The sequence below is a fragment of the Eurosta solidaginis genome, chromosome 3 (genome assembly GCF_040869045.1).
Source record: "Eurosta solidaginis isolate ZX-2024a chromosome 3, ASM4086904v1, whole genome shotgun sequence".
In the NCBI taxonomy this organism is placed as follows: Eukaryota; Metazoa; Arthropoda; class Insecta; order Diptera; family Tephritidae; genus Eurosta; species Eurosta solidaginis.
Window position 1 is genome coordinate 231,948,785 of NC_090321.1, and position 12,506 is coordinate 231,961,290.

At 38.6% G+C, this 12,506-nt stretch overlaps 1 protein-coding gene across 2 annotated transcripts in view; it reads right to left on the reverse strand.

The window, feature by feature from the left end:
* Positions 1-12,506, reverse strand: part of Rpp25 (ribonuclease P protein subunit Rpp25) — a 175,932-nt gene that overhangs the window by 130,095 nt on the left and 33,331 nt on the right. The gene's annotated exons all lie outside the window — the stretch shown is intronic.

Here is a 12,506-nt window from a genome sequence, read left to right on the forward strand (position 1 = left end):
GCAGAACTAGATCTTGCATATAATGGGATCATCGATGTAGGAGGCCATCATCAACATTAACTGGCGCTTAACCGCAGAAGGGATTATGGCCGTTTCATAACAATCCACGCCGTCTATGTATGTTCCGCGATAACTAACGTCAATGGAGAGCACGAAAAGAGGTCAAGTCTTCCTCACCCTGCCTCTCCCAGCTCAGTGAAGGTCTTTCCCTGCTTCCAAAGTGCGGTGAGGATTGAAATAATTTCTGGCCGGAACATGTTTGTCACTTCGCATAGTCAGCGAAGCCTTAATGCTTTAATTATGCACTATTTTCATATCTGCATAAAGCTTATACAGCTCGTTATTGTACCACCTCCGATACTTGCTATCGGCATCATAGACAAAACCATAAATCTTCCGGAGAACCTTTCTCTGGAACACTCCAAGTACCATCTCATATTCTCTCGACACAGTCATTGATTAAGTGCCACACATCAGGACAGGTAAGACAAGCGACATGTAGATCGTGACTTGTAGATCGTGATTTTTGTGCGTCAAGAGAAGTATTTACTGTTCAATTGTCTGCTCAGTACAAAGTAGAACTTGTTGGCAAGAGTTATCTTCCGTTTGATTTCAAAGCTGACATTGTTTTCGCAAATAGGCGAAATCTTTCAAAGTACAGAATTTATATCCGTCAACAGGGGCATTGCTGGCAAGGCGCGAATGCGACAGTTATTTCATGGATGACAGAAAGTAGTACGTCTTGTCCTCATTTACCGCAAGATGCATTTTTTCTCCTCTTTATCTAATCCAGAGAAGGCAGAACTTACGTCGCGTTTGCTAAGGCAATTAATATCAATATCACCAGCATACGCCAGTAATTGTACATTCTTATAATAGACTGTGCCATACGGTTTAACTCTGCTTATCGTGACCACCATTGGGTTAAAGAAATCGCACAATTTTTCAAAATATATTGATCCTTGCGACTCATATTTTAAATTTAAAGTCTCTAGTTGACCGGGAGTTTATATAAAAGCTGGTATCAAGACTCCAAACCTACGAATTTTCTATTTATTTCGACCCGTGCCACTTAACGAATTTTTTTTCGCCCTTTGTTGCATAGTCTCGGCGCTCTGAACTATGTGTGAGGTTTCAAATTTGAAGCACAATGAGAAGTTATTCAAAGATTCCCCATTTATTGTATGGATTTTCCAAATATGTCAAAATATCTCGATCCCTGCCCCATCTTAAGAATTTTTTATCCTAAATATAGCATCTATTTTGGGCCCTAAGTTATGTGCAAAGTTTCAGGAATCTACCTTATCGAAGAGTTACTTAAAAAGGCAGAAAACGGAAGATCTTTCTTAATATCACGGTCCATGCCATAAATTGTCATCGGGCTCTGAAGTATGCTTCAAGTTTCAAAACCTTAGTTTTGCGGAAAGTTACTTAAAAATCTTTCCCACTTTTGTACTTAGTGCAAATTTAATTAAAAACAAGTAAGGAAGGCGAAGTTCGGGTGTGACCGTAAATTACATACTCAGCTGAGGGCTTTGGAGACAAAATAAGGGAAGATCACCATTTAGGAAAATGAACCTAGGGTAACCCTGGAATGTGTTTGTATGACATGGATATCAACTAGAAGGTATTAAAGAGTATTTTAAAAGGGAGTGGGCCATAGTTCTATATGTGGACGCCTTTTCGAGATATCGCTATAAAGGTGGACCAGGGGTGACTCTAGAATGTGTTTGTACGATGTGGGTATCAAATGAAAGGTGCTAATGAGTATTTTAAAAGGGAGTAGCCCTAAGTTGAATATGTGAAGGCGTTTTAGAGATATCGACCAAAATGTGAACCAGGGTGACTCATAACATCATCTGTCGGGTACCGCTTATTTATTTATATGTATATGTAATACCACGAACAGTATTCCTGCCATGATTCCAAGGGCTTTTGATTCGCCCTGCAGAACTTGTTCATTTTCTTCTCCCTAATATTGTTTGCCCACTGTGGTTCATTCGCTCAATGCTTTTAACACCGCGAATTGAATGCAGATAATGACAGCGCTACGAAGCTTTGAGACAACTGCTTACCTGCTCAGAATAATTGGTAGCTATTTTACCGACAGAGTACTCCTCTTTTATAAGGATGTGGGACCAAGAAAGCACAACAGCACCGGCGGCATCCCTCAAGGTTCTGTTCTAGGGCCAACGCCATGGAATGTGGCTAGCACTAAGACAGAAGTGGTGCTGACGACCTCAAAGCGAACTGAGATTATGAAATAAAGTCAAAGATTTTCTTGATATATTTAGGAGTAAACATTGACTCAACCCCCCCTCCCCCTGACGTTATGCCTTACGGCGGTACCACAAAGTGTGTGTACATGAACAGGATTAGCCTGGTTTCATTGGGCCACTTGAGGGCAGTAAGAGGAAATACGGCAACTGAGAACACAGCCGTATGAAGCTAAAAAACACAAGCAGGTCCTCCGTGAAATCCACAAACAGGCGTCGGACCTTTATGCCATTGGGAATCCTGTACTCAAAGAACAATACCCAAAACTAGCAGAGAAGGAACGCACTCTCCCTAGGGAAACGCGCCTCACTCTAGCTCAACTTCGATCTGGGTACTGTAACAGGTTAAACTCTTACCTATCCAGAATCAACCCCAACATACAAAACATATGTCTTGCTTATAATGTGTCCGCACATGACACCAACCATCTCTTTAACTGTATTGTGCAACCAACGCCTCTAACATCCCTCTCATTATGGTCCACTCCTATTGAAACAGCAAGTTTCCTTGGACTCCCATTAGAGGACATTGATAACAATTTGTGATCGGTCGCACCTACTGGATGGGGCGAAGCACTGCTATAACAACAACGACAGGGTTGCCCCAACGTCCAGGAATAAAAAAACCCATTCCTTTTTCAACTGGTAAATGTCATAGTAACTACATTTTGCTTATGAATCTGCATAGTTACATATATATGTACATACATAAATTTATTTATACATACCTATGATACAAAAAACCTTTGAGAGGCTGATAGATGTGTACATAAAGTCCAACGTGGATGAAAAGCTGCTCTCCACAACACAGCATGCGTACACCAAAGGCAAGTCGGTAGACACCGCATTGCATAGGGTGGTAATAAGCATAGAGAAATCCTTGGAATATAAGCAGTATGCTCTAGGAGTCTTCTTGGACATTGCCGGGGCTTTCAATAATGTTGCAAAATGGGCGATTATGGATGGTCTTAATTACATTAAAGTACATCCTGCCTTAATCAGATGGATCGGCTGCATGTTAAATTGCAGAAAGATTACATCACAATGGGGATTGTACGAGGCCACGAAATCAGTGGACAGGGGCACGCCGCAGGGAGGTGTGCTATCACCTCTGCTGTGGACACTGGTCATCAACCAACTGCTCAGGCAATTCGATGAGGGACCCGTAAAACTTACGGCTTACGCAGATGACGTTGCAATTGTCATAAGTGGAAAATGCCTTCCAACGATTAGTTCTTTGATGGATCGGGCGCTTCGGGATATTCATACCTGGGCATCTAATGTCGGGCTGAAAGTCAATGCGGAGAAGACGGATATGGTCTTGTTTACAAAGAGGTACAAGGTCCCAAATTAGACCAGGCCTAAGTTAGGAGCGGTGACCTTACAGGAGAAACCTTGCACAAAATATCTAGGAATCATCCTAGACAGTAAGCTGTCATGGAAGCTCAACGTGGAGGAGAGGGTCAAGAAGGCCTCAACGGCACTCTATGCATGTAAAAGAATGCTGGGGTGTACGTGGGGCCTATCGCCCTCACTTTCTCATTGGGTTTTTACAGCGATTGTAAGCCCTATTCTATACTATGGAGTTCTTGTTTGGTGGAAAGCCACACAAAAAACAACATACCTCAAAAAATTAGAGGGGGTATGCAGACTATCGATGCTTTGCATTACGGGAGCCCTGAAAACAACCCCGACGGCTGCACTGTATGCCATTCTGCACATTCCACCTGTAGACCTGGTAGCAAAGAACAAAGCGTTAACGACCGCAACCAGGCTCGATGCTTCGGGGCAGCTTGAGCGCCGACCATATGGCCATAGTAGTATAGCGTCCTCAGTCACAAGACGAACAGACTACATGATTCCCTACCTGCACTTTGAGGGAGATCTCAAGGCCACAATAGAGGTGGACGGTTGGCGCAAGGGTGCGCAAATGGCGGACGAGGCGATACATGTGTACACCGATGGTTCCAAAATAGTGGAAGGAGTAGGGTCTGCGGTATACTGCGCTGATCCGGAATTAAGCAGATCCTACAGGCTGTCGGATTACTGTAGCGTTTTCCAAGCGGAAATATTAGCCGTAACCAAAGCAGTAGAAACCCTGGAAGAGAATAGCTTAAGCTGCAACCGTGTTAACTTTTATATTGACAGTCAAGCAGCAATTAAGGCAATAATCTCGCATAGCACAGCATCTAAATGCGTGTTAGAGTGTAAGCAGTCTCTGGAGAGAATCGGGACAGGGAGAAGCATACATCTATATTGGGTTCCAGGGCATATGGGAATAGATGGGAATGAAAAAGCGGACGAATTAGCTAAAAAGGGCGCATCCCTTGAAGCTTGCTCCGTAGACGTCCCAATTAGATTGGGCGAGATTAAGCGAAGGCGAGAGGTGCACATGATCCACCAAGCAGAAAAGGCGTGGGTTCAAGCGCGGGGCTGTAAAGTGTCGAAGATTATGTGTAGGTCTTACAACCTTAGACTAACACAGTTGCTTCTATCATTAAAAAGAGAGGACTGTAGACTCATGACGGGTATTCTGACTGGACACTGCCTTCTGGCGTCACATGCCTTTAAATTAGGCTTGGTCAGTGATAGCAGGTGTAGGAAGTGCGGGTTGGAGGAGGAAACGATCGAGGACGTTCTGTGCTCGTGTCCTGCACCTGCCAGGCTAAGACTCCAGCTATTAGGAGTGATACAGCTGTCAGATCTAGAAGCAGCAAGTGGCTTAAGTCCTAGGAAGCTTCTAGTATTTGCCAAGAGGACGGAGTTATTTTATAACATAGGTCCTGGTTTTTGATAGGGTTTTTCAGTTTGGTCGTTAAAACAAACTTCTGGTAACACTACGGACTCAATCAGTCTATGCGAGGTCCTCATGGACCGGCCAGTTCAACCTACCTACCTACCTATGATACATATGTATGTGTGTTAGAGCGGGTCAAATTGATTCATCAGGAGTATAGCAAAAACGTAATATAGAGATGATTCTAAGAAAAATTACACCATAGGTTTAAGTCCGATTCCGAGTCCCCGACTTTTGCAAAATAAATATTTTGCCATATGAATGTAGGGTTTGGCCAAAAAATCTTCATAGCTTCAGATAGAACTATAGGAAAAATATCATATCTGGCTTACTTTAAAGGTATTTTACGTTCCTTTCAGAATCTATATTAATATATATATAGTTATGAGAAATTAAGCCTAAAATATACTTTCGTATATTGCACATATTGTTGTCTGAAAAAATTTATGAGATCGGTCGTATATATAGTATATAACCCCACAACCTATTGTTCAGATAAGAAACTTTTCGTAATTACTGCCCTATTTTAAGAGCTAGAGGCTTCAAGTTTCAACGAATGCTTACGTATGTAGCATATATTGTTGTCTGAAAAAATCATAGAGATCGGTGGTATATACAGTATATATCTCATACAACCGATTGTCCAGATAAGAAATTTTTCGCAATTTCTACCCCATTTTAACAGCTGGAAGATTAAAATTTCACGAAATGCTTAGGTGTATAGCATATATTGTTATCTGAAAAAATCATATAGATCGGTGGTATATATATTATATACCCCATATAAACTGTAATTTTTGCCCCTTTTTTACGGCTAGAAGCTTCAAATTTCAGCAAATTTCATCAAATAGTTACGTTTACGTCATATATTGTTGAAATACGTGATTCATAGTCATAGTTTTTACATGCAGACCACAAAAAACCTGAAACTTTGCATCCTCACACAAAGTACCTACCTATTTTTTATTTTATATTTATCTTAAAAATCGTTTAGGTATGTACATCTGTTCACTATATATTTCTTATCTTATACATCCGATTATTTGGAGATTACGAACGGGATAAGATTATTGTTCAACTCCATTCATGAAAGGTATGAAGTCTTCGGCACAGCCGAAAGAAAAAAAAATGTTCATAAGAAATTTGTTAAAAATGATAATATAGTATCTAATTTTATATATAAAAAGCTGGTCCGATCTATTTATGTGGGGTGCGAATAAGACAAAGCTTTTTCCACCATACAGCTCTACATTTCGCTAGGATTTTCTTAGCATCTTCAGGAGCGTAACTGTTAGTTTATTTAGAAATTCATAAAAAGAGCAAAAATACAAAAACCAAATTAGTAGGTGTTACATATAGATGCACAAAGTTGAAACACACATTAAACCTTTATATCTAACTTACACTGAAAATGATAGATTTTTATATTACATTAAATATTTACGTTAAAACTACTAAACAGTGATATTGTTGCATTAAATTTTACAAAAAAATAAACATACAATGTTGATATAGTAGTTAAAAGCTCATTTTAGGCTAATTTCTCATAATTTAAGCCTGATATCTCTACTAAAATTCAAAAACACTATAGATATTAATACAGATTCTGAAATGTACGTGAAATACCTTTAAATTAAGCCCAATATGATATTTTTCTTATAATTCTATCAGAAGCTATGAAGATTTTTTGGCCAAACCCTACATTCATATGGCAAAATATCTATTTTGCAAAAGTCGGGGACTCGAAATCGGACTTAGAGCTATGGTGTCTTCAGCAATTTTTCTTAGAATCATCTGTAGATTACGTTTTTGCTATACTCCTCTTGGAAAAAAATTTGACCCGCTCTAATGTACATATGTATACCGTATATTAGTGCATGCTATGATTAATTAAAGTAATGATAAACGGAATGCCTCGCGCACAACCAATTTTCCGCACGATTCACATAACCAAAGTGCATCAACGTCAGGAACATTTTAACAATTTTGCATCGCATGCGATGTATATATACTGCCTTAATGAAATGTATATACAATGTACATTGTACATATATAGATATGTTAAAATTTATTTTTTTCCTTGCTACACAATTTTACAACTAAATACCAACGTATGTATGTTCGTATGTACAAATGTTCATTCATGGTTTTCCCATTCACTGAGAATAACTCTACAAACTCTTACACGAATTTCAAATATTCATGAGAGCCACATCTCAAGTGGGCATATGTTCATGCGATGACAAGTGACATGATTGAAATGAAATTGACGTATTTACATATATTATATACTACGTATTTACTTGTCCTATGTGGGGATTCCAAATACCAATTAAATGATTTATCACAACAAACGATCGCGCCAACAGACAGAAGCGTGAACAAGTACCATGGAATTGATCCACCTGAACAATTAACTTCTACAACGATACTAATGACGTTTAACGTGATGCCGGTAAAAATTCTGCTCATATTTTTTTAAATTAATGCATACATGTATGCATATTCATAACTTTTGTATACCTTAGAACCGATCATAGCTGCCATAAAATAATTTTCTTCTGTACCAAAATTAAGATAAAGTAGTAAAAACTTTCATGAAAATCAAACGGTATAAGTTTGATCCGAAACTCGACATTGTAAGTCCTTATATGACAAGAGATAGACCCGTCAACAAGCATTTTAGGCAATAATCTCGAATAGCACAGCATCTAAATGCGTATTAGAGTGTAAGCAGTCTCTGGGGAGAATCGGGACAGGGAGAAGCATACATCTATATTGGGTCCCAGGGCATATGGGAATGGAAAAGCAGATGAACTAGCTAAATAGGGCGCATCCCTTGAAGCTTGCTCCGTAGACGTCCCAATTAGACTGGGCGAGATTAAGCGATAGCGAGAGGTGCACATGATCGACCAAGCGGGAAAGGCGTAGGTTCAAGCGCGGGGCTGTAAAGTGTCGAAGAATATGTGTAGATCTTACAACCTTAGACTAACAAAGCTGCTTCTATCATTGACTGTAGACTGTAGACTCATGACGGTTATTCTGACTGGACACTGCCTTCTGGCGTCATATGCCTTTAAATTAGGCTTGGTCAGTGATAGCAGATGTAGGAAGTGCGCGTTGGAGGAGGAAACGATCGAGCACGTTCTGTGCTCGTGCCCTGCGCTTGCCAGGCTAAGACTCCAGCTATTAGGAGTGACACAGCTGTCAGATTTAGAAGCAGCAAGTGGGTTAAGTCCTAGGAAGGTTCTAGTATTTGCCACGAGAACGGCGTTATTTTATAACGATGGTCCTGTTTTTTGATAAGGTTTTTCAGTTTGGTCGTTGAAACAAACTTCTGGTAACACTACGGACTCATTGGATCTATGTGAGGTCCTCATGAGCCAGCCAGTTCAAACCAACCTAACCTAAGCATTTTGAAATGATCAGGATGACAAGCTGAGTTGATTTAGCCATGTCCGTCTTTCTCTTTTTACGCAAACTGATCGCTCAATTTTTGATATATCTTGATGAAATTTGATGGGCAGGTTCACTATAACACCACTGTAGCATATATCTCCTATACAACGGATTTTTCGGATAATCCCTAACTCCTAACTGGATTAAATAAAACCTATAAAAAAAATTAAGAAAAATGTTCCCTTAATGAAAAATCTTATACAAATACCGGCCAAACTTTGTTCCGCCCGAAAGTTGGTTTGCCTACACTTGAAAAGTGAGTCACGCTTCCCCTCTTCACTCTCTACCTCATTCCCTTCTACTTTATCTTCCTTTTTTTCTAAATCTTGTCCATCCCTTATTCTGTTTGTCTTCCTCCTAATCCTAAACCCATTCCAGTCCAACTACCGCTTCCATTCCCACGCTTACTCCCACTTACATTCCAGCGCTCATTCCTACTATCATTAACACTCCCACTTCGACTCCTAGTCAACCACTCCAAGTTCCAGGCCCACTCCTACTCCCTCCACCCCTTTTATCTCATACATGGAATCTCTATAATAAATATGGAATACCTGCTTCAAATGACCGACCGATTTCAATATTTTTATTTGTTTAAGCCATTACGAAACTATATGATACTTTTACTTCCACTAATTCCTCCCCCTCAACCTTCGTCTTCTTTTCTTCGTCTCCTTCCCTTCCCATGTTCCCCTCGCACTTTCTCCACTTTTATCTCCATTTCCTTATCCAACTTTCTTTCTTCTCCCTCATCTTTGTATTTTTTTTCCTCATAACCTTCTCTTTCTCTTCTTCTCCAATTCCCTCTCCTATCTAACGCAGCTATGATTTTTTAAATTAGTTCAATCGATCTTGAGTTATAAAGTTACAAACAGAATTTGCATTCGCTTTTATAAATAAGATTAACCTATTCGAAAGTCTGCCTAAATAATAAATTTCAAACAAATCACACAACCCTGGTCCGCTTTCCGGAAAGAAAGGGTCCCTAGTATTAAGCTTGTTGAAGAGAAGCCCCTGTACTGAATTTCATTGAAGTAGGTATCCCTGTGCCAAATATCACCATAAATACGATTTTTTAGAATAGGTCTGCCACTCGTACATTTCCCCGATATAAAGCTTGATAAAGAGTTACCCTAGTAATTAATCTCAAGCAAATCCCATTATAAGTTAGTGTTTTTGGAATAGGTGGCCCCTGGTCCTCTTCTCGGAAAGTATATTCTCAAATAAATAATACGATTTTTAAGAATAGGTCGGCCCAATATAAGTTTGGTCAAAGAGGTACGGTATTTCAAGCAAATTGTACGGTATTTCAAGCAAATCGCAACATAAATTAGATATTTTTTAATAGGTCGGCCAATCACATTCCCATTAACCGAGGTGTTTTGGTATAGTCCACCGTAGACCAGGGCCCGTATTACATGTTACGATCAGTGACTGAAAACCATTTTCACTGAAGCGATAACTATGCAACTGTCAAACTTTTCCTAAAAATTATAATAAGATATGGATCTAACGAGTACTATTTGTCACTAGTTTAAATATGCCATTAATCCGATCCACCATTTCAGAGCTATTGGGATTTAAAAAATGAGTTTCGATCACGGATCGTAACACGTAATACGGGCCCAGGACGGTATCTGCCGAAACCATGCGGGAAGTTGATGCGCTGTCAAATTCAGAAAAAAAAACACTGACCTAAAATAAGGTAAACATTTTCCAAAAAAAAATGTCTTTAAATTGAAAAAAAAAATTTAATTCAATGGGTAAAAATTTCTAATTTTTCTATAAAATTGTTCCATAATTTGACAGAAAATGTTTCCTCAAATGAATTGTTAATTCATACAAGTGAAATATCTTTCTATTCCTCCATTGCCATACCTACCTGTCAAATAATATCTGAGAGGGAGAACAGAACGCCTGGCGCGAATGACCAGAGAATGTTTTATACTCGCGGTTAATAAATTTACGTGCCATGAATTGCCCGTTTGTGTTTCAGACCAAGTTTTCTTTTAATTGTGTCTTAAAAAAATCAGGCAATACATTCATATTCATTTTTAAAATTTAGTAAATAGAGATAGTATGAGCAGCCAGTTAAGCAAACATTTTAAAATATGTAAATAATGAAATATACCAGTCGTTTGCAAAAATGTTCGAAAAACACTATAGAACAAATGATTTAACTAGTCGAACAGCGATTTAACGGGTGATCCAGACTTGGTTGCAATCAAGAATACTTGATTGAATATTTCTCTCACTGTTAACATGTACGAGTTACCTCGTAAGAATAAGAGCAGTCGACTGTCAAGTTGAGCATCTCGATTACATCTCTTCAAGTTTAAATTCAGAAATTACAACTCAATTTCAGAAAATTGCAATTTAAATTCAGAAAATTACAATTCAAGTTCAGAACTTCCGATTTAAATAAAGAAATTTACAACTCAAGTTCAGAAATATACAATTCAAGTTCAGAGTTTCCAATTCAAGTTCAGAAAATTTTAATTCAAGTTCCGAAATCCCAATTTAAATTCGGAAAGTTACAAGTCAAGTTCAGAAAATTACAATTCATGTTCAGTATTTTCATTTCATGTTCAGAAAATTACAATTCAAGTTCAGAAAATTGCATTTCAAGTTCAGAAAATTATAATTCAAATTCAGAAAATTAAAAGTAGGGTGTTATTTTTCAAAAGTTATTCCAATTCATACTACGTAATGTAATACTTATATGTTATTTGCGGAAGTGTTGATGCTTCGCTGACAATTGTAGTTTGGATATACTGTACCCCAAGTTTTCTCAAAGGCGTGTACATCCCGAGCTAAGAAATCAAACGGTGGACAACTCTTTGCAACAAGTACAAGGGGACGATCCGGCCATGAAAGTACTTCAGTCAACACCGTAGTTTGGAAGCAGTGGCAGGGGGAGACCTCCACAGAGGTCCGATAGGCAGGTGGAGGAAGACTTGATTTGTGCACACAGTACTTATACGTTACTTGCGGGATTGTGAACACTCCGTTGATTTCGTCATCACTGCTGTCATACTCAATGCAGATCAATGCTTGTGACATTTAGAATATGGCTGGGTGTTCTACAAACTGACCTCTTATGAGAGGAAACGAGGTTTTTTGCTATCTCCTTCATGTGAGCAAAATTGATTTAAGTGAGTTAAGAAGTGCAATGCTTCCTTAACAGATAGTAGGCCTTCATATCCTTGTATAAAATTAGCACTAACATTTACCATCTTATACTGTTTTCACACAGACGGCTTATTGAATAATAAAGGCAGTTTTCTACATTAAGACGCTTATTGAGCTCAATCTTCCCTACAAAATTCGAATCTATTATTATTTCATTAGTAACTAATCGAATGCCTAATGAAGTCAAAAGTACAATGCAACTCTGTTGGCAGCGTTCCGCTTCCGTTTCAGCTTCTTAGTTTTTGGTGTGTTCAATGCTTAAAAATGTCATTTGTCAAAGCAAATATCATTGTCTGCATGGCGGAACGATACAAGGTGGCCGCATCGAACAGCTGATTGTAACCTTTTTTATTTGATTTGATACATCAACTACCGGCGCATCGAATTTACAAGTAGATGGATTTTTTTTTGTTTGTAGGTATGTCACCATGCTCCCACCTTGTATCGTTCCGCCATGATTGTCTGTCTCATCCTTCATACTAATCGAGCAGTTACTTCTGTGTGAAAGCAAAATATTTACGATTTCATTAGCAGGTGAAATGAGATCATTAAGTTTCTGTGTGAAAACAGTATTACATACTTTTATTTCCATTGCATGAACGAAAATATTCCTGACAAACTTTCTGAAATTGAATTGTAACTTTCTGAACTTGAATCGCAATTTTCTGAACTTGAATTGTAATTTTCTGAACTTAAATTGGAATTTCTGAACTTGAATTGTAATTTTCTGAACTTAAATTGGAATTTCTGAACTTGAATTGTAGCTTTCTGAATTTGAAATG